The following is a 27558-nucleotide window of genomic DNA, read 5'->3' as shown; positions in this document are numbered from 1 at the left end:
GCAATCCTACTCTCTGCTTCCTATCTTTCAACCAGTTCTTAATCCATAATAATACCCTACCTCCGATTCCATGACTCTGCAATTTCTTCAGGAGTCTTTCGTGCGGCACTTTGTCAAACGCCTTCTGAAAATCCAGATATACAATATCAACCGGCTCCCCATTGTCCACATGTTTGCTTACCCCCTCAAAAAAATGCATTAGATTGGTGAGGCAAGACTTCCCTTCACTAAATCCGTGCTGACTTTGTCTCATCAGTCCATGTTTTTGTATATGCTCTGCAATTTTATTCTTAATAATAGCCTCCACCATCTTGCCTGGCACCGACGTCAGACTCACCGGTCTATAATTTCCCGGATCTCCTCTGGAACCTTTCTTAAAAATCGGAGTAACATTGGCTACCCTCCAGTCTTCCGGTATTACACTCGATTTTAGGGACAGATTGCATATTTCTAACAGTAGCTCCGCAAGTTCATTTTTTAGTTCTATTAATACTCTGGGATGAATACCATCAGGTCCCGGTGATTTACTACTCTTCAGCTTGCTGAACTGACCCATTACATCCTCCAAGGTTACAGAGAATTTGTTTAGTTTCTCCGACTCCCCCGCTTCAAATATTCTTTCCGGCACCGGTGTCCCCCCCAAATCCTCCTCGGTGAAGACCGAAGCAAAGAATTCATTTAATTTCTCCGCTACGGCTTTGTCCTCCTTGATCGCCCCTTTAACACCATTTTCGTCCAGCGGCCCAACCGACTCTTTGGCCGGTTTCCTGCTTTTAATGTATCTAAAAAAGTTTTTACTATGTATTTTTGCTTCCAACGCTAATTTCTTCTCAAAGTCCTTTTTTGCCCTCCTTATCTCCGCTTTGCATTTGGCTTGGCATTCCTTATGATCTATCCTGTTACTTTCAGTTGGTTCTCTTCTCCACTTTCTGAAGGATTGTTTTTTGGCTCTAATGATTTCCTTTATCTTACTGTTTAGCCACGCCGGCTGACGTTTAGTCTTTTTTCCCTTTTTTCTAATACGTGGAATATATTTGTCCTGAACCTCCAGGATGGTGTTTTTAAACAGCATCCACGCCTGATGCAAGTTTTTTACTCTGCGAGCTGCTCCTTTCAGTCTTTTTTTCACCATTTTTCTCATTTTGTCGTAATCACCTTTTCTATAGTTAAACGCTAGCGTACTTGATTTCCTAGTTTCACTTCCTTCAATGCCAATATCAAAACCGATCATATTATGATCACTGTTATCAAGCGGCCCTCGTATCGTTACCCCCCTGCACTAGATCATGAGCACCACTAAGGACTAAGTCTAGTATTTTTCCTTCTCTTGTCGGCTCCTGAACTAGCTGTTCCATGAAGCTGTCCTTGATTTCATCAAGAAATCTTATGTCCCTTACGTGTACAGATGTTACATTAACCCAGTCTATATGCGGGTAATTGAAATCCCCCATTATTATTGTGTTGCCCAGTTTGTTTGCGTCCCTGATTTCCTTTAACATTTCCGCATCCGTCTGTTCGTCCTGGCCAGGCGGACGGTAGTACACTCCTATCACTATCCTTTTCCCCTTTGCACATGGAATTTCAATCCACAGTGATTCCAAGGAGTGTTTTGCTTCCTGCAGAATTTTCAATCTATTTGATTCAAGGCTCTCGTTAATATACAATGCTACCCCTCCACCAATCCGATTCACCCTATCACTACGATATAATTTGTACCCCGGTATGACAGTGTCCCACTGGTTATCCTCCTTCCACCAGGTCTCAGAGATGCCTATTATATCTAATTTTTCATTTAGTGCAATATATTCTAACTCCCCCATCTTATTTCTTAGGCTCCTGGCATTCGCATATAGACATTTCAAACTATGTTTGTTGTTCCTAAGTACATCATGCTTAGTACTTGACAGTATTAACTGGCAATCTTTTGTCTGATTTTTATTGTTATTTAAAGATACCCGATCTACTACAATCTCTTTTGCAACCTCACTATCAGGATACTCTATCTTCCCTGTTATGGTGATATCTTTGAAAGATACCTTATCCCGAACCATGCTCTTTTGAGCGACTGTCGGCCTTCCCCCCATTTCTAGTTTAAAAGCTGCTCTATCTCCTTCTTAAACGCCGATGCCAGCAGCCTGGTCCCACTCTGGTTAAGATGGAGCCCATCCTTTCGGAATAGGCTCCCCCTTCCCCAGAATGTTGCCCAGTTCCTAACAAATCTAAAGCCCTCCTCCCTGCACCATCGTCTCATCCACGCATTGAGACTCTGGTATTGGTGTGAGCAACCCTGATCCTCAAGGGCCACAACTCCGTCATGTTTTCAAGATTTCCACAATGAATATGCATGAGATTACAATGGAAGCAGTACATGCAGATAGATCTCATGCATATTCATTGTGGAAATCTTGAAAACGCAAAGGGGTTGTAGGCCCTTGAGGACCAGGGTTGCCCACCCTGGCCTAGACCTTACAACGTCCAGTTTGCTGCTTTCTGTGGGAGCGTAAGGACTTGACTGTACAAGGATTGTCAAACAGAGAATCAGGACTGGACTTGTATCCCATAAGGAGTAGCAGTAGTAGCTTTTTAACTCCGTGATGTAAATCCAGGCCTGCTCTCTGTTTTACAGTTTGATGAAGCCAAGTTCTTGTAGGGTACATTGAGATGGGAGTAATAACATGTAGACAGGACTAATAGCTTATGATTACTTTTAAGTGGAGTGTCTGCTCTGAAGTCCTGTTCTCCCACTGGCTGTCAACATATTTCCCTCGCTCCAGCTTTATAATTGAATAATGAAAGTAACAATAGTTTGTTGCTTTTGCCCTTTTGGATCTGCCAATGCTAATGTCCATTATAATTAGTAGCCAAACATTTTATCCCAAAGCAGCTGTATATAGAACTGAAGAGTACAGTTGAATGTCTGGATAAAATCCAGATATATATAAATGTGAAGTTAAGCATGGGAACAGCATTAAACCCCAGGCTCTCTCCTTGCACCCTCTCTTTCTTAGAAATTTATTCCTCCTCATATTTGTTTTTCTTCTTCTTCTTTGAAAGAATTTCCGAGAATTCTAGGCAACTTGTCTTCTATTTCACACAGTTGTCATAGTCCTCCTTCCCTGGTTTCTTTGCCTACCATCTGCCTCCTGCTTCCTTGATGGCATCTGGTTTTAGGCTGGCAGGGGCTTCTGTGCATGAGTGGCTTTTGTGTCGTGTTGCGTTCCGCCTCAGCTTCCTTGTAAGTGGGCCAATAGAACCGGGACAACTCAGGCCCTACCTCCTCATGATGTCATTGATTGGCATAGGTGAAGACGAGGGAAACAAGCTGTCAGGAGAGAGGGGGGAGAAATTCTGGCTCCATGGTGGGGAGGGGGGAGGAGAGATAGCAGGAGAGAGAGAGCGAGGAAGAATGGCTGATAACGGGGTGCACGTGGAAGAAATAGAGAAGGAAGAAGATGGACATGGAGAGGGAGAGGGACAGAGAAGAGATGCAAGGTGTGGAGGGAACATAGGGACAGGGACACAGAAGGGCAATGCTGGACCCAGGAGGATAAATAGGGAGAGAGACACAAAGGGGAGATGCTGAATAGGATAGATAAGGTACACAGAGGAAAGATGGATGATGGACATGGAGAGAGAGAGAGAATAAATGTCAAAAAGATGGAGACCCTGGAAAGAGAGTTAAGAAAAAGCTAAGAAGAGACACTTGGACCAAAGCAATGCTGAGACAACAAAAGTAGGAAAATGTATTTTTTTTCTTAATGTATTAATTATAAAATGTTAGCTTTTGGGAAATGTGAATCTTTGATCTCTTGCATTTCAGTTTTTATTTCTATTATTATGCCAGATTTTCTGTATAGATCCGCTTTAAGCAGGTTTTGTTTACTGGAGTTCTGATGGTGTTCTCCTCTATCCCCACTACCTTGGGAGAAATGGTGTTATAGGAGGTAGATCTTACTTTTTCCTCTTGGGCCCACTCTATCCTTGCTATGCCACTGCACTGAGCAGCCTCCATTTCCATTGGCAGCAGGAAATGCATTAGGAGGACATTTCGGAGTGTGTGTGACTGGTTGGAACTGGGGGTGTGGCAGGGTGGAACTGGGGATGCAGCTTAAAACTTTCTTTCAAAGGTTGGCTCTCTTGGCAGCTTTGGAGGAGCTGCAGAATGAATGAACTTGTAATCTAGTAGGAAGGGTTTAACTGTATCTGTAAATGGATAGGGAGCCAACGAAGTCACCAAAGAAGTTATGAGAGAGTAGGGACACTTGGGCGGAAGATAAATTGTATATATTGCCGGATTAAGGCATAGGCAAACTAGACATGTCTAGAGCCCTGGCAGATGAGATCAGTACTCAGGAGGCTAGGATTCCCAAATGGACTTTTTTCTGATTCTACAGAATTTCTACATTACCTGTTGTAAAAAGCCATGAGGGATAGCAAAATGTGTCCATATTTTTCAGAGTTTAGCTCACTGTATCTCTCCAGTGATCCTCCTCCTAGTTCAGAAGACTGTGGTTGGATTCAGCCAGTGGGAAGGCTGCTCTACTCAGAGGAAACAGCTGAACTGGAATAAGTTCCTGGGTAGAGTAAGAGGCCTTGTAGAGAGCCAGTGGAAGCAGTAAGTGTCCTGGGGTGGGGGGGACTGTTGAGAAAGGGTGGGAACATTAGAGCAATGGGGGAAGTGTGAAGGACCTGTTACAGGGTGAGGAAAAGAACTGGCTGCAAATTAAATTGCAGGAACTTTACATGATGGAGTGGGGTTGGCACTGATTGAATGAGCACAACATGAGCAGCACAGCACCAGCAGAGAGAGAGAGAAAGTGTGTTATTTGAAAAGTGCCTGTATGTGCCCCAACAATGAGAGTGTATGCATGTATTATCTGAAGAACAAGAGTGTGTATATGTGTGTGGTGGTTTTTTTTTTTTTTTTTGTGTGTGTGTATCTCTGGTGGGGAAAATCTCATCTTAATGTAACCTAAGTGAATTATTAAAAAAAAAATTACCTGAGCTCCGGCATGGCAGAAGGCTTACGGGCAGCAGTGGGGTGGTTTGGGTTCTGTTGGCTAGCTGGCAGAGTTGGATGCGTGCTGTGTTAGAAACTAGGTTGGCAGCAGGAAAGTCTGGGAGGCTGCAGCCTGCATAGGCCCGAAACTGGGAGCTATGCTGGGAGGAGAAAAGGCTCAAACAAGATGGCAGAAGTAGAGGAAAGGCCCAGAAATCCTTCCCTGAAAATTTTAAATATACTGGCAAACCCAAAAGTTTGGATTACATGCGTGCGAAGGTGGCGCATGCCTGGAATTGCATAATGCCTAACCGGCTCCATAGCAGAGCCATGCAAGGGAAATATGTTGGGAGAGAGAAACAGGGAGGAAAAGGAGTTAAGCACAGGAACTGATACATGGTGGGCAGTGGAATAAAAATTAAGCGTTCCTCTAACTTTGAAGTGAGTGATGCTGTGCATGCAGTTGAGAATGCATGGACTCGTGACATTTGACAGTGTGTGCCAGGCAAGAGCCCAAGGATTCCAGAAAGTTCTGTTAGTAGATGTGTGAGTGTGTGTTGTGGTTTGAGGGGTATTTTGAAAGAAAATATTTAAAAAGATGTGTGAACTTTGTGTGTGTTGAAAGTCTCTGTGTATGAACTCTCCTGGGAAATGTTGAAGTTTTGTTAACTTGTGAAACAGAAGATGAATGGAAATGTAGGGAATTACTGATAATAACATTGTTTGAAAAGAAATATAGTAAGAAAAGCGTCAGGTCATTGTTAAACAAAGGTGAGAGCTTGCGTGTGGAGAAATTGTTGAAAGAGCAGCCTTGAGAAGTTAAACCTCATATCAGCCTTGTATAAGTGAATGATTCCTTAAAAAAAAAAAAGAAAAAAAAGTCAGTGTGAGAGCTCTGGCGGTACTACGGTGACAGATATTTGAGTTTGTGACATTGATGAAAGGAACTTAGTGCTGGATTTGAGAGTCTTAAGTCATTACAATGAATGAAAGTATTTTTTTTTTTTTTTTTACTTTGGGTGAACTGATGTTTGAGATAGAAGCTTTATTCTGCCTTATATAAATGAAAAACTGAATTGAAACACTTTATTATAAATTAAAAAGTGATTATATTAGCTGTAAATAGCATCCTGTTTATGTTACCTAACTATAATTTTGGGAAAAAGGCCTGTCTGTCTCAGCTGTTGGAAAAAAATCTGTGCATGTTCAAATGGTAATGAGAGAGGGTGAAAAATTTGTAAGAAATTGTAAATTAAACTAAATTGTGGGTTGGTCTGAACAAGGTATGTCTAATTAATTTTGATTTTGGGCTAGCTAGAAAAAATTGTAGAAGGAGAGACAACATATAGGCATAGGAAGTCAGGGTTTCCTTCCTTTCATTTATTTAAAGTTAGGAAAGTAGGTGTGCTGTCTAAGGAGTGAGACTTACCAGAAGATCTTGGAAGAAGATGTCATTGGAGGTCACTGAGGAAAGGTACCCAATGCAAGAGAGTCCTAGGAAGAGAAATAAAAACAAGAGGGAAAAGCAACTGAGGCTTCTGAAAAGTGTGCACACAAAATTTACTAAAACATAAAGGAAGACAAGGATAACATTCCCCCTTGTTTACTAAGCCTCACTAGTGGCTGCCGTGCGACAGTGCTGACACAGCCCATTTAAAGTGCTTCAGGGGTGGTTATGACCTATATCAATAAATAATATAATTTTCCTTTTAAACATGTCTTTTCATATCAGTGCTGTATCACACATATTAGCTGTGCTGTAACTTTGTTCTTTAGAGAACATCTCTGTTGATTTTGTTCAGAATTTCTTTTCCATGTTTGAAAGCAGAATTATATCATCTATATGTCATAATAACCGCTGAGGCAGTCTGTCGGCGAAATATGTTGAGTTGCTTGTCTTTTGAATAAACATTTTTGACTATAGAAACGAAACTCTATTGATTTATTTTGTGCTCAGTCTTTTTTGCTCACTTTCTTGTAGTGCACTTGCCTCTCTGTTTTTTTTGTTTTTCTCCTTTCACATGTCAAGATTCAGCTTATGCGGACTTGCCTGTTGTGAATGGTCAAAACACAATGCCAGCTGAATGTGACTACTCTGGGTTCAGGGCAGTTTTCAAGAATCAAAGCAGATGAAACAGTAACTCTCACTGTTACAGGCCCCATGTACAATGCTGAGAGGGAGAGAAATGTAAAGTAATCAACAGAATGGAAAAATGTGATGCAATTGACAAAGTTAATGAAGCCACAGAATTTATAAAATCAGTGGTAGTGATAGAAAAGCCAAGCAGAGGGGAATTAAGAATTTGTCTAGATCCCATGACTGAAACAAAACAATATAGTGGCAACATAATCACATGCCAGCACTAGAGAACGTTACCAGCAGGTTGCCTGGAGCAAAATGTTGTGATGTCCTTGATGCCTGGTCTGGATATTGGTGTAAAAGCGCATGACTAATTTAGTTGTGGACTGGGTGTATTCTATAACACTGTAAATTTTAGGAATGCCCATGACCACGCCCCTTTTTGAAATCCATGCAGTCTGATTTATGCATATTTCTTTAACCCTAGTAGCGCTTTAGAAATGTTAAGTAGTAGTAGTATAGAATATGCTTAGCAAGCCATCCCCCAGATTCTGTACAGCTCGCCTAGCATTCTGCTCCAAAATCCAAGCGTATTCTATAAAAATGCGCGTAACTTAATTGGCTTAACAAGCCAATCAGCATTGTTAACAGCACTTAATAAGCAATAATGAGCAGTAATTGGCAATAATTAGAATTTACGGACACAATCCCCGAAGTGTATTCTGTAACGCACTGCGCTTACATATTTAATGTGTGCAGGCACATTAAAGGAGCGTGGTTATGGGTCAGGGAAATTAGTGTTTCATTGGCATTGTTATAGAATATGGCCCTCTGTACCCAAATCTATGCGCCAGGATTTACACCACATTTTCGTTGGTGTAAAAGGATGCACAAGGTACTAAATTCTGCACACAAATCAGTTACGTGTGCTGATTTGCATGCGGAACTCTAGTCATTGTATATATAATCCAGGGGCAAATGAGTAAAACTTTACAGTGTGTTTGAGAGAATAGTATGCAGATGGGATGGAGCAACCCTGGGTATCAATGGGAAAGTATCAACCAGAGGGAATGGATTTGCCAGTGCTTTTTTACATTTTCTTCACTGATGTCTTCCATATACAGAACGAGTCCATTTCTGGCAGGCAGTATTCTATTATCTGTACCACAATGCAGCTGTATAACTTTGTACTTATGCCCCATATATGAGTCATTGGAAACATTGTGGTTTGAGGTATACCTGACAGATTTGTAAAGGAGGAGGACTGAAATGGCTTTAGGAACTGGTGGCTAAATTTATGATGCAAAGTTGCAAATACAAATAATGGATGTTCTTGACGTAAACCACTAGTGAGAAGAATTAGACGGGTTAGCTTCCTCAGTTGGCCTAGTGAACTGGAACCACTGTAGGCCTGGCAGATGCTCATAATAAAATTAAATTTTCACTTTACAAATGTATAAATAAATGAGGGAGAAATCAATCAAGGCTAATTTTCTGTTATTGATACTTGATATGAAGAGTTGCACTAGATGCTTGATGAGGATCGGTGGAGATCTATGTGGTATATATTCTAGTGGTTCCCAATTTGGTCCTGGAGGCATCCCAGCCAGTCAGGTTTTCAGGATACCCACAATGAATATTCTTGAGATAGATTTGCACGTAATGGAGGCAGTGCATGCAAATTTCTCTCATGAATATTCATTGTGGGTATTCTGAAAACCTGACTGGCTGGGGTGCCTCCAGGACCAGGTTTGGGAACCACTGGCATATTTATTATCTGTCTGTTACAAAAGAGTTAAATGTTGAGGATAATGTTATAACAGAGTGCCTGGATTAACGGAACGGAATTCAAACATGCATGGGATAAACATAAAGGAATCCTGTTCAGAAGGAATGGATCCTCAGAAGCTTAGCCGAGATTGGGTGTCAGAGCCGGTGGGGGAGGTGGGGCTGGTGGTTGGGAGGCGGGGCTAGTCCTGGGCAAGACTTCTACGGTCTGTGCCCTAAAAATGGCAGATACAAATCAAGGTAAGGTATACACAAAAAGTAGCACATATGAGTTTATCTTGTTGGGCAGACTAGATGGACCGTGCAGGTCTTTTTCTGCCATCATCTGTCTACTATGTTACTATGTATGTTCTCAAAAATGAAACAAGGCATGTTTGCTGAACCATACCCGGAGATATCCAACTTTACTTAATTTTTTTGACATTGGCCTTTAAGTTTGTTTGGTGAGGATGTTTACGCTGTGAACCACTGTGAACGAAGTTGTCAACAACAGTGATATAAACACTAATGATGATGATGATGATGGTGCAGTAGCCTCAGAAGGGTCATATCTACATGTTTGATGGAGATGTTCTAAAGAACAAAAGTTCTGGATGGATTTAAAAAAAAAAAAAAAGGTCAAGTAGCTTACAGGCTCAACTCATTTCGCACTGTATTCCTTTTGGAAGGAAGCTCCTAACATCATTATTTGGTGTAAAGTGGTTTTTGAAATTGCTGTCGATGACAAGCTTATATATGTCTTTTAAAGGAGACTCAAAATTATATGGTCATATTTGGTACTAATATTGGGTGAGTCCTAGTAAATAATAGTGTTGTATTACATCAACGACATATCTAATAATAACTGAAATAACTATGAAATGTAGACAGTTAATGTATTTTAGGCTGGGATTAATGTATTATTGATGTTGAAGCTGTAGATGACTAAATAAAATTATTGTGTGCTTTATCGAGGTACATTTCTTACAGATCTGTGATTTATCATGTTCCTTTCCTACATGGGAATTATTATGACATACATGGAGTCTCAGGGAAGATGACATAGCTTTTAGGACTCCTCTTTTCTTCTCTAAACTGATAAGGGAAGGCCAGGCTTAAGGCCTTGGTGCTCTGAGGCTTCTATGTTTTTCTAATAACCTAAGGATTGAGGAATTTTTGAGTTTGAAAAATAAACCATGAAGCAGAAGTTCACACTCCAAAAACTCAACTCTGCTGTAGATTGGTTATGATTCAAAATTCCTGTTACATAGCTGTCTTGTTTCTCCTGTTTGTATTATTCATCTCTTTTTTTTTTTTTTTTGCAGTGCTGATTCGTTTTCTTATCTGTTCGCTTTTGCATGTAATGCATGGATTGTAGCGTCCCATTTCACTGGACCATGCATGATTCTAGCTTTTTAAAAACTGTACCACCATTGTAGTTGTGTTTTATTCAGCATTAAATAATGACTTTGGGAATATGTAGATTGGATGATGTCTTGTTTACGATACAAAAGAATGCTCTGTGCAAGTAGGAAAAAAGAATCTCAGAATCTGAGTCCTTTTACTAAGGTACGCTAATGGATTTTGCACGCACTAATGATTAGCGTGTGCTAAATAATGAGATGCCTATTATATTCCTGTGGGCATCTTATCATTTAGTTCATGCTAATTAGCACATGCTCTGGCAGCGCACCTTAATAACAGGACCCCTAAATCTATGTGGAAAAGCTTTCATATATGAAACTGCACAGTTGTTATAAACAAATTGTGCATATCGTTTGATATAATCATAGACCCGAATGAAAATCAAATAATCATGAAAATCTTCCATCATCTACAAAGTGTAAAGAATCAACTTTTAGTGCTTTAAATCAAAATAATTAAAATATTATTCAAAATCATATCAACATACCAGCGTAAATACAAAAATTATCATAGTTGCTAATCTGCAGATAAAGACTTTATTTAGAATTGCATTTTATGGACTTTCTTCATAAAAATCCAAAGCCAACATCATATCATATATATATATGTTCAGAAAGTTAGAACTTTGCTTTGGGGCAAATCATTGATCCCAGGCATGGTTCTTATGAACTGTAGCATCCATTCTACATAGTCCATAGCAATTGCAGCATCCATTCTTCTAATCATCAGCCAACTAAAGTCTTTTCTTTGAACTCTCTTTACAATTTTATCACTTTAATAAGCTCCCTTCTACATTAGTTTTTAGATTGGTGGGCAGGGTCAGCTTAAGAGGCAAGGCAGTCTCATGATGCCGAAGCTTAAGGATGCCTAATGCCTGCCTCAAACAGTTCATCCTTCACAGAAGCAGGAGCATTCTGGTACTTTGCTCCCTCTGCCTCGGGCTGCTTGAAACACACAGAAGAAGCACTTTCTGTTCTTCTTAAGACATGGGAAATGCCTCGTCTTCATTTCAAATTTACTTTAGCCTATGACAGAGGGAGCACTGTAACAGCACAGCTGCAGGAGCACAGGAAGATGCTCCCACCAATGTGCCAATGCTGAGACAGGAGAAGGGGCTGGAGGCTGATGCTAAGGGGGGAGGGCTGTAGAGAAGGAGCTTGGAGGCTGATGCTAAGGGGAGCTGGGATCAAAAGGGCTAGAGAGATATGGCCTCCAAAACTGAACACAGTACTCCAAGTAATCATAGATATTGGAACATAATCGTCTATATTGCAAAAATTGTGAGTGCCAAATTTACGGCCCTGTTTACTAAGCCATGCTGTAGGTACGCAAACTTTTTAGCGTGCACTAAAAATGAGCTTGTTCTAACACTAAATACACCCTCAGGAATATAATGGGGGTGTCTGTCATTAGTGTGTGCTAATTTTTAGTGCACGCTAAAAAGTTAGCTCGCCTACAACGCAGTTTAGTAAACAAGGCCATTAGTACTTTATTAGTTGACTTCTTATAAACTGTTTTAAATCCTTGAATATCTTTTATTACTAATGCATCAAAAATGAAATAAAAACCTTGTCATAATATAAACCAAACAGATTCTTCACAAGTATTTAACAAAAAAAAAAATTTGATGAACTTTTGGTAACATGCCATAAAACAAAAACATTATTGACAAATCTGTGCCATATCTTTTCATATGTTCTGTGAATAACAGTTTGTAGAACCATTCTTTTCAAATTTTAGCCATTTATAAATTTGTTCCCACTGCCATTATAGTGAGATAAATGTGATAAATATGATGGGGTCTTTATATTTTGATGGGTTTTGTTACATTGTATTTATTAGCAACTGTAATAAAAAATTAATATTAAGGAAAAGAAAACAGCCATCAAAATTCTACTAACAACTGCTTGAGCTTTGCTTGCACAAGGTAGTTTAATCAATGTTTCTTTGTTCTCTCTGAATTCTGTGGTCCAACAGTAAAGAGCACGTACTACTACTGCAAGACAGAATATTTCCTTGACTTTTTCCCTCTTTGTTTTTGCTCCACAGACCCTTCAGGCAATTTTTTTTTTTTTTTTTTTGCTGGTCTTCCATCTTCCAATCCACCACCTCATTCCAGCTTCTCCTTCTTTCTCCCTCCCTACTCTCACTTTTCTATCTTCTCCATTGGTCTCACCACCCAGACTTCCCATTACTTCCATGTTATTTCCTTAAATTCTCCTTTCATCTCCACATTTCTGTAATCCATCACCAGTGCCTCCTCATGTTTACAGTGCCATGAAAGCTGCTTGCATTTAGTTTGTGAGCATGGTTCTTAATTTCTGTGGCATTAGTCTCACTACACAATGGCTGCCACCTTCTCTAACTAGTTCAAAACAGTTGCTGCCAAGTGATGGCTACAGATTTGCAATATAAAAATTGTTGTTTTGGTCAGACTCCTGTACCATTTAGAGGTATTTGAGTATTTCCTGTCATTTTTGGCTAAAATCAATATGGGAAATTTCCTTGAGAATTCCCATGTCGTTTCAAATGAAGGCACAACCCTAGTGATGGTGGCGTTTTTGAGCGAGCAGGGAATAACTCATTTTACTTTTTGAAAACTTTGATGTATTTCTGCTTGCAGAGGTCTAAACTGCTAGAATTATTGGTGGGGGAAATCATCTTGAGATGTCAAAGATGCCTCTATGACTTTTGCCTTCTGGCAGTTGAGTGTAGGATTTGCATTGCATTCGTTAGTCTTGAAGAATGACCCATGGAAACAACGTACAAGGTTTGTATTTAAGGAATTGGAAGTAGTCCATGTGAGAGCAGGTTCTGGGTCACTAAAGAGCTGGTTTAGTCCTTTCTGAATGGGAGGCAGTCCTTTTGGTATTAGTGCACATGCCTGTGGTTTTTTTTTTTTCTTCTTCATTGGGAAGGAGTAGGAAGGGAGAGAGAGAGAGGCAGAAGTGTGGAGCAAAATAATTATATTTTTCACCTTATATGAACTTGATCTTTTGTGTCTTGTTAAAGGTGACACAGGATTAAAAGACGACCTGGCCTGGAGGGAAAATCTGGGGTAATCCAGGGTTTTGACTACATTTGCCCAGAGTAAGTAAATGCTTAAATTACAGTTTTGTGTGCACTAACTGTGAATGTGTTTTTGTGTTTGTGTGCTTGAAAATAAAATGCACTGGCTTTACACATGGTCCAGTGGAAGCTGTAATGATGACTCAGGCTATAAATATTTTCACTTTAGACATGGGGGTAATTTTATAGATGCTTTTCAAAGTATAAGGAATGTTTTACATTCAAAAAATTGCACATTCGTGTACAAGAGCCTATGGCTGCATTTCTGTGGACTGCATATAAATGTTCCGAAGTGTAGTTATTATTATTATTTATTACATTTGTACCCCGCACTTCCCACACATTGCAGGCTCAGTGCGGCTTACGTAGTATTTATAATTACAATTACAAAGTCTTGAAGGTGAATATTATGAGCAGTGAGTGGGGTTTTAAGGATAAAAAAATTTAACATGTAGAGGCAAATAAAGGAAAGGATAATCAAAAGGAAAAAATAGATTTTGAGAGGCGAGGAGGGATGGAGAGGATGCAGCAGGGGTGAAGTTACAATGTATGCATGCATTTTATAAAATATGCAGGTGCTTGCATAAGAGTACTCTCTGAAATGCATATCTTTGGAGCTGGTGTACATAAAGGCAAAAGGGGTTGGCTTTGGCTGCTTATTTTATAAAGGTTTGTAAGTGCCTATAGTACCATTGTAAAATTGGCACTATTTTTGAACTTGTCATGTAAGCCTCCTGTATAAATTACCTCCCAAATGTAGAATAACTAGAATGTCCCAAGCCTAAAAATGGCACATAATAAATCGTCTACTGTCTTGCATTCTGTTGTTCTAAAAGTAGTACTATGAGAATTTGCTTCTGGCTGAGTCATTTTGTGCCTCCCCACCAGTCTGTTTTGCATTTACAGTCATTTGATTTACTTTCATTTTAATGCACTTTCATACTCTGACTCTTCCATGGCTGGTTCAGCTTGTATAGCTTTGCATTCTGTCCTGTTCACCTTGTGGTATTCCTCCTGGCCATTTAATACTTGATGGGGGACTACATGCACAGCTAATATTATGTTTAGATATTCAACATTTCCCAACTTGGACCTGGATAGCTGATGACAAGTCATAGCTCTGGTTATCTGGCCAGCTGCAGCTAAACATCTCTAGGTAAATGCAGAACTAGAATGCTGTTTGAACATTTAGGGTTATTAACACATTTTACAGTGCTGGTTAAGCCCTCTAGAGCTAGCCTGGAGATGAGTAAAACAAAGTCCTTTATTCTTGGACTGACTCCGTTTTTGCCTTGTGTTGTGGAGCTTGTTGGCAGTCTTTGGGCTTTTTGATGTTAACAACATAATGATTCCCAAACCTGTCCTGGGGTTTCTGGATATCCACACTGAATATGCATGGAAGAAATTTGCATGCAGTGGAAGCAGTGCATGCAAATCAACCTAATGAATATTCATTGTGGATGTCCTGAAACCATGACTGGCTGTAGAAGATTCTGTCTGGTAGTTTGCAAATACAGTAGAAACGCAAATGCCTTAATGGGCTCCCTCTTTTTTTTTTTTTTTGTAGCCTGCAAGCTGTTTGTGTTCAGCTCAGTGCAGCAGACAGGTAGTGGTAGAGCACTGGGTGTTTGGGAATCAGTCATGCTAGTGTTGGTGGCTGGATTGTTGTGGGGTCTTTTTGTTAGAAATGAACAGAAGCAGAGTCAAGATGGTGGAGTTCAGTACAGGAAAGCAACAAATCTCTTGAATGAGAAGCAATTATTCTACAAGTAGTGTGGCTGACAATTGGGATGTACTTTAAGCAGTGTGGACAAGAATAATTAGGCAGACTGGATGAATCAACTGACCTTGTGAAGGACAATTCTGTAAACTAGGTGCCCGTATTAATGCAGCCCTTGCACACACAAATGTATAGAATTCTAGCATTTACACGCATAAGTGTAAGCTTACCCACAAAAGTGCCAGCACCCTTCTGTAAGGGTGTGTGTAACTTACATAGTGTGTAAATGCAAGGGGATGTAAGTTAAGCATGTCCCTGCTCCATTTAGGCACCCACAGCTACACCAGCTCTATTGTGGGCGTGTAAATGTAAGGGGCACCGATACTGGGTTACACTAGTATTGTGTAATGGAATCTGGACACCCTGCCACACGTCCTCAGAGCTCCTACTTGGAGGGCCCCACTTACAGAATTGCCACCATCTATGTGTGTTATTTTGTCTTTGGGTTATGCACAGTTGACACCTGACCTACATGGTACACACGCTATTCTCGTCAGAGTCCTCGGGGACAGAGAAGAGAGGGCTCTTTCGGTACGCTATGGGCTTTTAAGCCCCTGCCTCTGTCACCTCCTTTCTCAACAGGGAGCTCAGCTTTGGCGCAAACTCCTTCTCGGCCACCAGGGCTCCCCTACCTATTTCCAGGGCTTGGGCGTACGGGTGCACGGCACCATGATAAGGGTGGCTTTGTGTACTGTGGCCCTCCGCCTTGTCACTTAGCACAGTATTGAGTGGTAATAAAGCTTTATTTATAGGGCTGGTGGTTTTCATTGGTTATTATTTTGCAAAGCATTGAGCTCGATTGTGGCTTTGAGCTTACTGGAGGTGCTGACTTCCTTTCAACTGAAATCACTTTACTGCTGAATCTGCTGGCAGCCTAAGGAACATTAACTTATACTCCACTAGGTGCCCAAATTTGAGAGGATAACCTCCAAAGGAAACTGCTTTATTTCACTGGTTTGTTCTTAAACGCGCATTCTGTTGGTATTAATGAAAGATTATTCTGTGGCGAGTTTTGCTTAACTGCCTTTCCCAAGCTAACAAGCATCAAAGCGGTGAACCCCTACCCCCTTGCTTAGACTGAAAGCATCACATTCCTGGAGTTGTTCCATCTCTAATCACATTTTTTTTTTGCTTTTTTATTGAGGTTCTGATGCAGGAAGAATACATATAAAAGTATTTGATTATGAAGGCAAGGAGCCATATGCGCTGTTGGTTACAATGCCAACCATGTTTCTCACATTTTTTTCATGCTACTCAGGTTCCTGAAGATATTTTAAATGGCTGCCACATTATTCACATCTTAAAATGGATTATATTTTGGGAATGTAAGAAGCAAAGGTAGCTCGTCCTTGATTGTGATCGGTCTCCAAAGTACCGTGCAATTTCTTTTTGTTGCAGATACAATAGTTATTTTCGTTAGTACTGGCTTGGAAAGGTGCCCGCTGGTTTTCTGGTCCAGATTACTAGGGACTGATATAGTTTCATATTGGGTGTGTAAGTATGCTCTCTAGTCTTTTTCCATACATGTGGGTAAATTTTATTTCTCCACTTGCAGACTGAATCCTGTGGCAGTGTTTTAAGCAAGCATAGCATTTTCTGTGTTATTAGAGGAGATGCTGTCATTGAAGAAATATTGAGGAACAAAGAAATCAACACCTGTGGGTTAGATGTGTCAGTGAGATAATATTTCTCTTCCTGTTCCTTTTGAGCTGCCAACTCATTCAGAATCAGGAATGGGCTATGATTCCATGAACTTCCATTCAAAATTACCCAGGGATTTCCCCCTACCCACCCTATTTTGTATTACTCACCCCAAAATACTTGTCTGGGCATAGCAATAGCATTTTTTAAAAAAGGAGCTTTTGAGCAAACAACGTGGTCGGTGAAAAAGAATATATAGAGGGGCAATTTAGATATAACGTCTTAAGTCGAACTTTGGACATTGTGTGGTAAGTGTCCCAAATCCGAATAGCAAATGTAACCATTTTCTGAAAAAGAAAAGTTTCTGTCTTTTTTTTTTTTTTATACCATTTTGAACAAGGTTTGAGCTTTGTGTGTTTATCTTTTTAGGCCATTTTTGGATTAAAAAAGCCGCACAAGTTAAAAACACACAAAATCAAGCCATTGGGATGTAGGAAGGGCCAGCATGTTTAGCAGACTGGGCCCCTAGACATCCCAAGAGAGCAATTGGGCACCCTAATGGGGCACTGCTGTGGACTTCATAGAAATACTCCCAGGTACGCATCTCACCATTGCTCCCTTACCTTGTCTGCTGAGCCCTCCAAAACCCACTACCCCCATTGTACACCACTACAGTAGCCCTTATGGGTAAAGGAGGCACCTATATGTGGGTACAGTGGGGTTTTAGTGAATTTTGGAGGGTTCACAGTTTCCGCCACAAGTGCAACAGGTAGGGGAGGTATGGGCCTGAGTTCTTCTGTCTGTAGTGCACTGCACCCACCACTGCATTACTCCAGGGACCTGCATGCTTCACTACTGGGCCTGACTATAAAGTCAGAGACTGATGAGTACTATTTTTATTCACATTTTTGGGGGTGGGAGGAGGGGTCATCTCTGAATACCTCCAGTGGTTATCTGGTCATTTACTGTTCCCCTCTCTCATACATGTATGTGTCTTTTTGAAGATCTGACTCAAGAAGACAGGTAGTGTACTTGGGAAGGGAAAAGCCCACAACAGTTGGTAATAGTAAATTTTTTTGTTTGCTTGTCATTTATGAGGGAAGAGTCCCTCTGTTGGGTCGGGGGGTTCTTTTACTAAGCTTCGGTAGCGTTTTTTAGCTCGCAGTAGTATTCAGCTGGCAGTAAACAACAAGGTACCCATCATATTCCTATGGACGTCTCGGCGTTTACCACCAGTTGATTTCTACCGCAAGCTAAAAACGCTACTGCTGCTTAGTAAAAGACCCCCTTGGTAGCTTAACATAAAATTTCCAGCACACATTCCACATTTGCCATCCTGAAGTCTGACCTCCTGTACACCGATGTCTGAGAGTGCTTCAGATCTCAGAATGTGAAAGAACAAACTCTTTGTAAGCTGTACACTGTGTTGGGTGAATTTCTTCAAAAAGGCGGTAAATAATTTCTAATAAATAAGTATAGATTGTAGGCTTTTATTTTAAAGGAGAGAGCTGAGATAACTAAATCCACATTATTTTGAAGAAAGCCACATTCCAAGTTTGCATTCTGTGAACCTATTGTGCCTTGTGCCAAGTAATGTTTTACTCTGACCTACTTAAGGTTTTTTTATTTCTCACATGCACCTGCTTTATGACTCAGTGGCACAGAAAATGCGAAAAAAGTCTGCTCTGCAGAAAGCCTACTGACTTGGAAGTGACTGGTTTTTGCTCAACACTTTTTCATAATATTTAAAACTTGTGACTTCATGTAAGCTAGATGGTATAAACCAGAGGTTTTTTTTTTTTTTTTTAAATAATGGTTTTAAATTTAAGCTCAACCCTTCCTTTATACTTCCAGCTTATTTGTTAGCTAGTCAGATTAGTTTTGGTCACATTTGTGTCATTTAAGGGTTTACTGACAGTAAACATATGTAAATGCGTTAATGCCTGTTGCTTAAGGGGGCCCTTGCACATAGTGCACCCTGTGGTACATAACACATTAGCACTATTAGCAGCTGTTTACTGTTAATAAATGATCCCCTTTGTTTTCCCATTCCTTTCATTTATACTGTTCTTAGTCCTGGGCATCAACTTGAGTTTTGCAGTCTATTGAGTCCTAGGGGAATTTACTGGCCTTTTCTGTAGGGCTGCGTGGGCTGCGTCATATGCTGTTGTGCTTTTTACAGGCTTTGCAATTGCTATAAACACCTGGAGATAGAGCCTGTGTGAAGTGTTGGATCAAAAAAATGTTTCTGCGGCTGGATCTTGTGCACCTCAGAGACATAATATGAAGAACTGAGCAGTGAGCATTTCAGGCTTACCTATTGTGGTGTCTCCACCCTTTTTTTTCTGTATAAAAACACTGCAGTACCAATTTGTGCTGTGGAGTTTGTTTGTGTCTGTTTTGACTGCAGTGGTGCTTCCTGACATTTAGAGGTTTTGTCTAAGAACTTACAAACCCCCTCCCCCCCCCCAAAAAAAAAGATTCATTTCCTTTCATCTGTACCAGACAAGTCCAACTAATCGGAGTTATGCCCATCTACCAGTGGAAAGTAGTTGGAGAAAAATAGTTCCAAGTAATTCGCCCCTTAAGGGATCGTACAGCTTGTTTAGAATTTTCCATCGGTCTCCAGGCAGATATAGATGGATCTTGCAGCCCCATTGTGGTGTTTCTCTGTTATTTCCAGTTCTGGCTAGTTCTGGGTGTCACTTGAGCAAGGGGTTAATTTTGGTAGGTCAGGCTCATTAAAAAAAAAAACAACAACAACATTATTTGAGCCAGGATGACACACAGTGGTGCTGGGGTCCCTCATCCACCAGCTAGAGTGACCACCCGGTGGTGCCGGCACCCTCTCCTCCCTTCCTGGCTACATTACTCCTCTAGTCAGTCAGCTGAGGCTCCTGTCTGGTTAAACCCTGCTGAGCTGGCCATCAAGCAATATTCAGCATAACTTAAGTGGTTAGTGCCGGGGCGGAGCCAGAACTTAACTGGTTAGCAGTGATATTTCAACCAAAGGGAAGGCACTCAGATCACATAAGATGACATACCACCACAGAGAACTGAGGAAGGTAAGAATAGGAGAGCTAATATAGATGGGCACTGTATATATAGGTATGATTAGTGTTTCTTGGGATACTACAAATAATGCCTTAGAATGCACTTGATGATGAATTCTAAGTAATCTGCCCAACAACTGCCCTTCATCAATATAAACCATAAACCACATACATACTTAATGGACACCAATATTTTTAAATATAGTTACATTATCTCATATCTTAACTTGACCAGAAAAGGTAGCAGTGAATATATACAACAATACGTATCCCTTTGGGAAAAGCCAGACAAGTCGGACACACAGATCCCCCACGCAAACCATTTGCCAGCAGAATCTCTCATTTGTTCGGTCAAATACAGAACAGAGACCCAAACCCACATCAATTACAGAATAAAGGACCAAAAATTAGAATTGCCCTTTGGCCCATCATCAGCAATTCCGTTCCCTTCCCCCCATCCAATCCATCGCCGTAGCCCGTCATCAGCCCTTCCCTTCCCACATCCAATCCATCTCCGTAGCCCCGTCATCAGCCCTTCTCTTCCCTTCCCTCCCCCATCCAATCCATCTCCGTAGCCCGTCATCAGCCCTACCCTACCCTCCCATCCATCCCCATAGCCTGCCATTATCCCTTCCCTTCCCTTCCCCACCCATCCATCCCATAGCTAGGCAGCCTACCCCCCAGCCCTCCCTGTAGCCTAGTGTCAGCCCTGTTCTACCCCCTACCCATCCCCCATGGCCTGGCATCTCCCCCATCTTGAGGCATACCAATCATTAATATAAAACCTTTATTTAATGTCCTGGCAACTGCAGAGACACCCCCCCCCCCCCACTCCTAGAAACCTACCTACATTAAATACAAAACTTTTTTTCTTTTCAATTTTAACCTGGGCACTGCAAGACTATCCCATACAATAACATGATTTTAAACATAAATTATTTTAAACCTGGGCACTGAGCCCACCCCCCACCCAGTCAACCCACCAACATTAAAATTTACTGTTGGTGGGTTTGTGGGTGGGGATGGGTCCAGGTGGTGGGGGGGGGGGGGGAAGGTACAATTTAATAAATTAAACATACTTTTTTCCCTTAGGGAGGGAAGAGCCCACCCCCACCTAGAAGTGCACTACCAGCATTACACTCACTGTACATGTTAAAAAATACATATTTTACCTGGGCATCTGGGCTTCAATTTACCAAACTTGTGTGCGCGTGGTGGCAGATAGAAGAGAGCACTGCTCTGTGTGCTGGTTCTTGTGTTTTGTGGGGGCTGGGGAAGCTACGGGCCACAGGGAAGAGTTGAGACCTGGCTGGGGGGGTCTCAATTGAAGGCTGATCCAGGCAGCGAGGGCCCAATAAAACTTGGTGGCTGAGCCACGGCGCTGGTGCAGACTTTCCTGTGTGGCGCCAGCCGCGGGGGCAGTGGGAGTAATGAGAGCGAAGGGAGCATGAGCAGCAGAGCACAGGCCTAAACTTCCTGACTTGGACCCAAACAAAAAAACCATTAGGCAGTTTACAGCAGGTAACATTCGGAGTCTCCGCTAAACTTGAGTCTGGAGAGCTGCTGTTTTTATTTTCTGACGGCTTTAGGCATAATGCAGATGGCTAGCAGCTGCTGAGCTGGGGCAGAACTGAAAGGCTGTGGCAGTGGCTATGCATTCCTACTGCAGCCTAACCGGTGCCTAGAGGCCCAGCACTGATGTGGAGGAGCAGGACAAATTGGGTGGGCCTGAGCCGAGATTGGGTGGGCCTGGACCCACCAGGCCACCTGTAGCTACGTCCCTGTCACCGCTTATAGCAACAGAGCACAAAAATGTGACCGCAAATAAGGCCAGGCAGGAGAGCCAGCAACCATAGCGGCTGTCTCGGAAAGAAAACAGCACACAAGTTATTAAAACCCCACTAAGCGTGCGAGCATAATAGCGCAGGAAGACTGAGTATCTGTACAAGTGAGCTCCACTCAGCTGACACAGACAGTAGCAGGCAACCAACTGCATTAAGCAGAGGGAGGGGAAAAATAAGTCCAAATCTGCTTACAGGAAAAAAAATACACCACTGAGCATACTCAGCACCATGGTTCACTTTTTTTTTTTACGGGACGCTGAGAGGCGGGGAGAAAGTTAAAAAATATGTTGACCTAAACCAGCTAAATGGAATGCACATATTTAAGCTAAAGATTACATCTTAGGAAAATATCTTCCGTTTCACATCTATAGGAAAAATTGTTCATTAAGGTACCATTTTACAGAGCAGCGGTAGGGCTTTACCGCAAGCTACTCTGGAACTACTGCCGGCCATGCAGACGCTGGTGTGTGGCCATTTGCCTTTGCCATTTACCTAGCTATTTTCTTCTGTCTGTCCTACCCTTATCCTTATTGGTCCTGTCTGTCTGTCCTGATTACATTGTAAGCTCTTTGAGCAGGGACTGTACTTTCTTCATGTTCAATTGTGAAGTGCTGTGTACGACTGGTAGCGCTATAGAAATGATTTAATAGTAGTAGTATTTTCCTAGCGCGGTGCTAACCCAGCGGTAATTGGGCAGCGCCACGAGCTACCCAGTTACTGCCAGGTTGCGTCGTCAGCCCTAATTCCACCTCAGTGGGTGGTGTTAAGTGCTCCCCCCCCCCCACATGGCTACGTGGTAGGTGAAATCTTACTGCATGGCCTGCCATTTTTGGTCTTTTTACCTACTGCAGATAAAAGGCCGCAGTGCGTGACACACTAGCACAGGGGCACTTTTTACCGCAGCTAGTAAAAGGACCCCTAAGGTTGCTATGTAAGTATTTAAAGTAACATTGTTGTATAACTTGTCATGGAATGTAAGTCCATACAGGCTATTATTAGGCAAAATGTGCTTTTTGAATCCTCTGGCAAGTATAATCCCTTTATGGTGCCTTGGTTGGGGGAAGGGGTGCCATGTCATCCCTCGCTTCAGGCACCAGAGTTGCTTTGGTAACCCCTCTCTGTTCTTCTGATACTTATAATCTGCTTTTCATTTGATTACAGAATGTAATATTTCTTTGATGCCCTAAGTTTTGGCTGTTGTGTCCAAAATCGAATTAACCACTGGGCGCAAAACACTACCCCGATGGTATTGGCCGATTGGGCATGTGCTACTCGCGTGTTAGCACTCACCGCGCGTTAGTCCTCCCTGCGCTGTCTCTCTGCACGTTAGCCCTCTACCCTTTGTAAAAGGGCTCCATAGTGCTGCTTTAGTAGCGTATGAAAGTTTCTATGCTGTTGAACCTGCTTCTCCTGTAGATACTCCAAACATTTGGCTGTTTTTTTTTTTGGGGGGGGGGAGGGAGAGGGAAGTTATTTTTCTAACCCCCCCCCCCCCCCCCCCCCCGATCTACTTTGGCCCATATTCAATGTTTCTTTTTACAGTTTCCTCCCCAACCCCAACCCAGTCAGACTTTGTGTAAATTTATTTCCAGCAACCATGGGTTGGAAAAGAATAGAAAAAAGAAAGCCAGCTGGTTCTGGTTAACAGGCTCTCACTCCAGTGTATTCTGCTTTTGTTCTGCAGAATAAATGAGATGAAGCTAGACCAAAATTATCATATGTTCACAAGAGTTATGTTAATAGTATTGCTGACTCCTTAAACACTGTGACCTAGTTATAGTGAGTCTGTCGCCAACAGTTCCCTGTGAGGCACTGGAACACTTCCTACAATGCATCCTAGTGTGATTTTAGGCAGCAGTAGTGCCAAAATGGAGAAAAATGCTAGCCAAAACAGACAAGCAAACAAAGATAATTCTGAAAGGTATAAATATATGACAAAATAGAAGAGACCTTTTTTTTTGTTGGCATTTCCCCAACTAAACATCCTAAGCCCCAGGGTGGACCTCAGCTGGCCACACTGAACCAAAGTTAATCTGCATAATTGGGTTACTATGAAACCTGACATATTTGTGACTAAACTTGAGAACCCCTTCTCTTAGTCTATCTTTAGAACAAGAAGAAAAAAAATGTTTTTGTCCCTCCTGGTTTGAAGACCCTCCTAAATAGTCTGTTAACTGAATTATATATTTGTTAAGTGAAGATAGTGGGAACACGATGTTCTCTGCACTGAGTTGAGAAGCTGATTTAACAGCTGATTATTGTTTGACTGCTGAACAGAATGGAAGTGAAGACGCCCTTGGTAGCTTATTTCTAATAGATTTGCCATTTCAATGGATTTTGATGTTTCTTAATCAAAGAAGAAAATATAAAAATGCATATAAAGGAAAAATAGGCAATACCTTTTTATTGAACGTCATCTTATTTTCTCTTTTCTATTTTTAACTTTAAAGTGAACTAACAGGCAACCATGCCATTATTATCACAGAGAACTAAGACTTACAGTATGGTTTTAAATTACAGTAGGCATTCCACTGCTGAGTCAGGTTTCACCACTCTGTGCTTCCCTCATTGACGCAGAGACCAGCCCAGTGTATTCAACTCTTTTTTTTTTTTTTCTTCTCCTTTGTCTGGCTCCCTCTTGAGGTCAGCTACCTCTGCTCTCCTCTATCTGCTTTAAGAACACAGTAGGTGTTTTGTTTCTCTGCAGGCTGTTGTTTTCTGCCAATTCATGATTTGTCTCTAAAAAGAGGAAGCCAAGGGAGAAAGGCTGTGATGGTTCCTGCTGCAGTCATCTCACAGGTCTGCAGTAACAGGATGCCTTTTGTGTCTCATGGCCTATTTCAGGTCTGTGTCAGTCAGTGCGAGGGCTGGTTGCCAATGATCTGTCCATCTATCTGTTCATCTGCATATGAGGTTTTTAGTTTCAAAAGCGTATGTATTTTTTGAAACTAAAACTTCATGCTGTTGAAACATGGGGATTGGTGAGGGTGTACTTGAAGGGCCAGCAGGATTCCCATTCACTACTGTCTGAAGTGATTTTCCAGTCAAGAAAGGAAGGGAGTGGAAGCAGAGGAAATGAGAGGAAAAGTAGAGCGGAGGGGGTGGGGGTGATGCAGACTGACCCCCAATAACTCACTATCCATGCAGTCACATATTTTAAGGATGAAAGTTTATCTATTTAATTCCCAAAGTTAACCAGGGAAACCATTGAATGTTGACCTCATAGTGTTCAGAACGCCACTGGATATGCCAAATGTTGGTATTTATCACACTATTCTGAATCCCATCCCTGAGTACTGTAATCTACATACGTGGAATAATTATGTATAATCTGGTACACTCTGGGACAAAAAGGGGCAAGCAGTATGGCACTGTTGCACCATGTCATGGCCCCGTATCCCGACTCATCTTTACTTCCAGTGGTCAGGCACCGTGCTTCTCCGGACCACCTCCCCGGTACCCGAGTCCCTTGTGCCTGGTGCCTGTGCTGCTGGATTTCCTGTTTGACTATCCTCCAGGCCTCACTCAGAGATTACCCAAGCCTCACTCTGATTTTCCAGTATTCTAGCCTCATTCTGGTGCTCCTACTGCCTCTTTCAGTGTGTCCCAAGTCTCGTTCTGGGGCACCAGAGTTCTTGACATCTACCACTAAACATAGAGGTTCCTACCTTTTGTGTGTTTGGGCATCATTAGTGATGGCCCTTATAAGTAGCCATGGGAGCCTCACCTAGTGGCGTCTAGCATGTGTGTTGCACTCCAGCCTTGCCTCAGCTTACCTCCTTCCTTGTCCCGAGCCATTCCTTTGATTGTTCCTGTTGGCTTTAACCCTTGCCTCAGCTTATTCGTGCTTTGTGTCCAGTTCCGCTCCAACTCTGCCTTCTGTTTCTGTTAGTCTAGACTCTGGTTGCCTACTGTGCCTTGTCCTGTGCCTTGCCTGGGTGACTTCTCTGCCGCCAGTTGGGGCCCAGCTGCGACCCAAGGGGTTCACTTTTCCTGAACTGTGATAGGGACAAGCTGAGGTCTTAATTCAAAAAGAGATTTCTGATAATAAATGGGCCTACCATTCTCAGTTTGATCATGTTGATAAGTGTAATGTCTTGAGACATTCTGATTGTTATTTATCTATATAAGGGATAGTTTTTAAAGTTATGTTGTATTAAATTTTACGAATTGCGTTCAAGTGTACAACTTGAAAATAGGAAACCAGAAATTCCACAAAAGAAAAAGGATGAACACTTAATAAACAGGAAATAAATCAACTGTTAGACCACAAAAGAATGAGAGTCAAGAGAAAATGCATTCTAAGGAAAAATTAAACCTAAGGCAGATGAACCCATACCACTGAGAGCCAGATATGTGCATTACCCAATGGGGACCACCATTGATGCAGAACCACCCTCATGTGCTACTAAAAAATCTAATAGCTGATTAGGCTCAAAGAAAATGTAATTGACTGCTTTATAATTAACTCCCCCAAAGTTCTTACATTACATTAAATTACAATCAACACTTGTATCTCGCATATACCTTGTTCAGGTTCAGTGCAGCTAACAAAAAGATAACTTAGGGAAAACTCAGGATTATAACAAAATTGTAAAAGACTGATTTAACATTAAATTAAAATACAACACATTTTTGAAATAGAAATGTCTTTAACATGTTTCTACATAACTTGTAGAGTGTTGATTTCTTAATAGAAATCGGTAGGGAGTTCCCCCACTTCGTAGATTGATATGAAAATAGCAACGTAAACACAGATTTGTAAACTATTTTTCTGGGATTTGGATAATGACGTTTCAGATAGGTTCTTGGCAATATATCACAATTTCTAATCGGTAAATCATTAAGATTGGATATGTATTGAGGAGCCTAGCCAATTCAAGCCCAGACTTTAATCCACAAGATAATAACGGAGAATCTCCGAACTATATGAAAAATCTGGTCGACCTTCCAGCAAGAAACATGTCTGTATCCTCACGAAAGTACCTCAACCTGCACTACTCCAGCTGTAAAGGTCTCAAGTACAAAACTTATTATGGATCCAATTTCTTCTTCCTGGGTAGCCATCTATGGACACTCTCCCTAGACCTATCCGAGCAATCCATGACCACTTATCATTCAGAAAAGCACTAAAAACCCATCTATTCAAACAAGCCTACCCAAAAGACCCAGATTAATCTCATGAACCCATCTACCTTACATATACTGAAGAGAAAATGACATTGACCCAGAATCTATCTCCCACCTTACCCTCCTCTCTCTATCACCTGTCTCTACCTACCTACCCATCCATTTACTACCCATCCATCCTTCTATTATGTTATACTTAATTTCCTACTTTACATAACAAATTCTGTGTTACCTATTACTATGTAAGCCGCATTGAGCCTGCTTTTAGTGGGAAAGTGCGGGATACAAATATAATAAATAAATAAATATATATAAGATAAACCATTGAACACATTTAAAACTTGCTTCACCGTCAATTGGAGCCAATGCAGTTCCAGAAACAATGGAGTAATTCTGTCGAATTTTGATGCTTTAAACAATAGGTGCACATCTGTATTCTGCAAGGTTGGAGCCTTGTCTGAGTTATTTCTTTACAACCCACATAGATAATGTTACAATAGTGTAAGTGGGCTAGAATCAACTTTGCACAATAAACCTAAATTGTTCAGGCTCAAAACAATTTCTAGCAAGTGCTTGTATCTGAATTTCAAAGGTGAGAAAGTTTTAAAAAATGATACTTCTAAAGTATATGAAATGCCGTTAATCATGCGATTTTTTTTTTTATCGAAAAGAGGGTTGAAGGGACTACTCAGCAGTAAATCTTTTTCTCTCTGAACCTGTTTCCTGTGGCTATTAGCTGTGTTCTATACTGGTACAATGGTAAACTATAA

At 41.3% G+C, this 27558-nt stretch overlaps 1 protein-coding gene across 5 annotated transcripts in view; it reads left to right on the top strand.

Moving 5' to 3' along the window:
• The window catches only part of TBL1X (transducin beta like 1 X-linked), a 473837-nt gene that overhangs the window by 126389 nt on the left and 319890 nt on the right, over positions 1 to 27558 (top strand). For all 5 annotated transcript variants that reach the window (XM_030201627.1, XM_030201624.1, XM_030201623.1 and 2 more), the window contains exon 2: positions 13284 to 13361. The gene's annotated coding sequence lies outside the window, so the exon portion shown is untranslated. The remainder of the gene's footprint in view (positions 1 to 13283; positions 13362 to 27558) is intronic.

The sequence above is a fragment of the Microcaecilia unicolor genome, chromosome 4 (assembly GCF_901765095.1).
Source record: "Microcaecilia unicolor chromosome 4, aMicUni1.1, whole genome shotgun sequence".
In the NCBI taxonomy this organism is placed as follows: Eukaryota; Metazoa; Chordata; class Amphibia; order Gymnophiona; family Siphonopidae; genus Microcaecilia; species Microcaecilia unicolor.
Note: the sequence above shows the minus strand (reverse complement) of the source record. Positions and strands in the feature narration are given on the sequence as shown.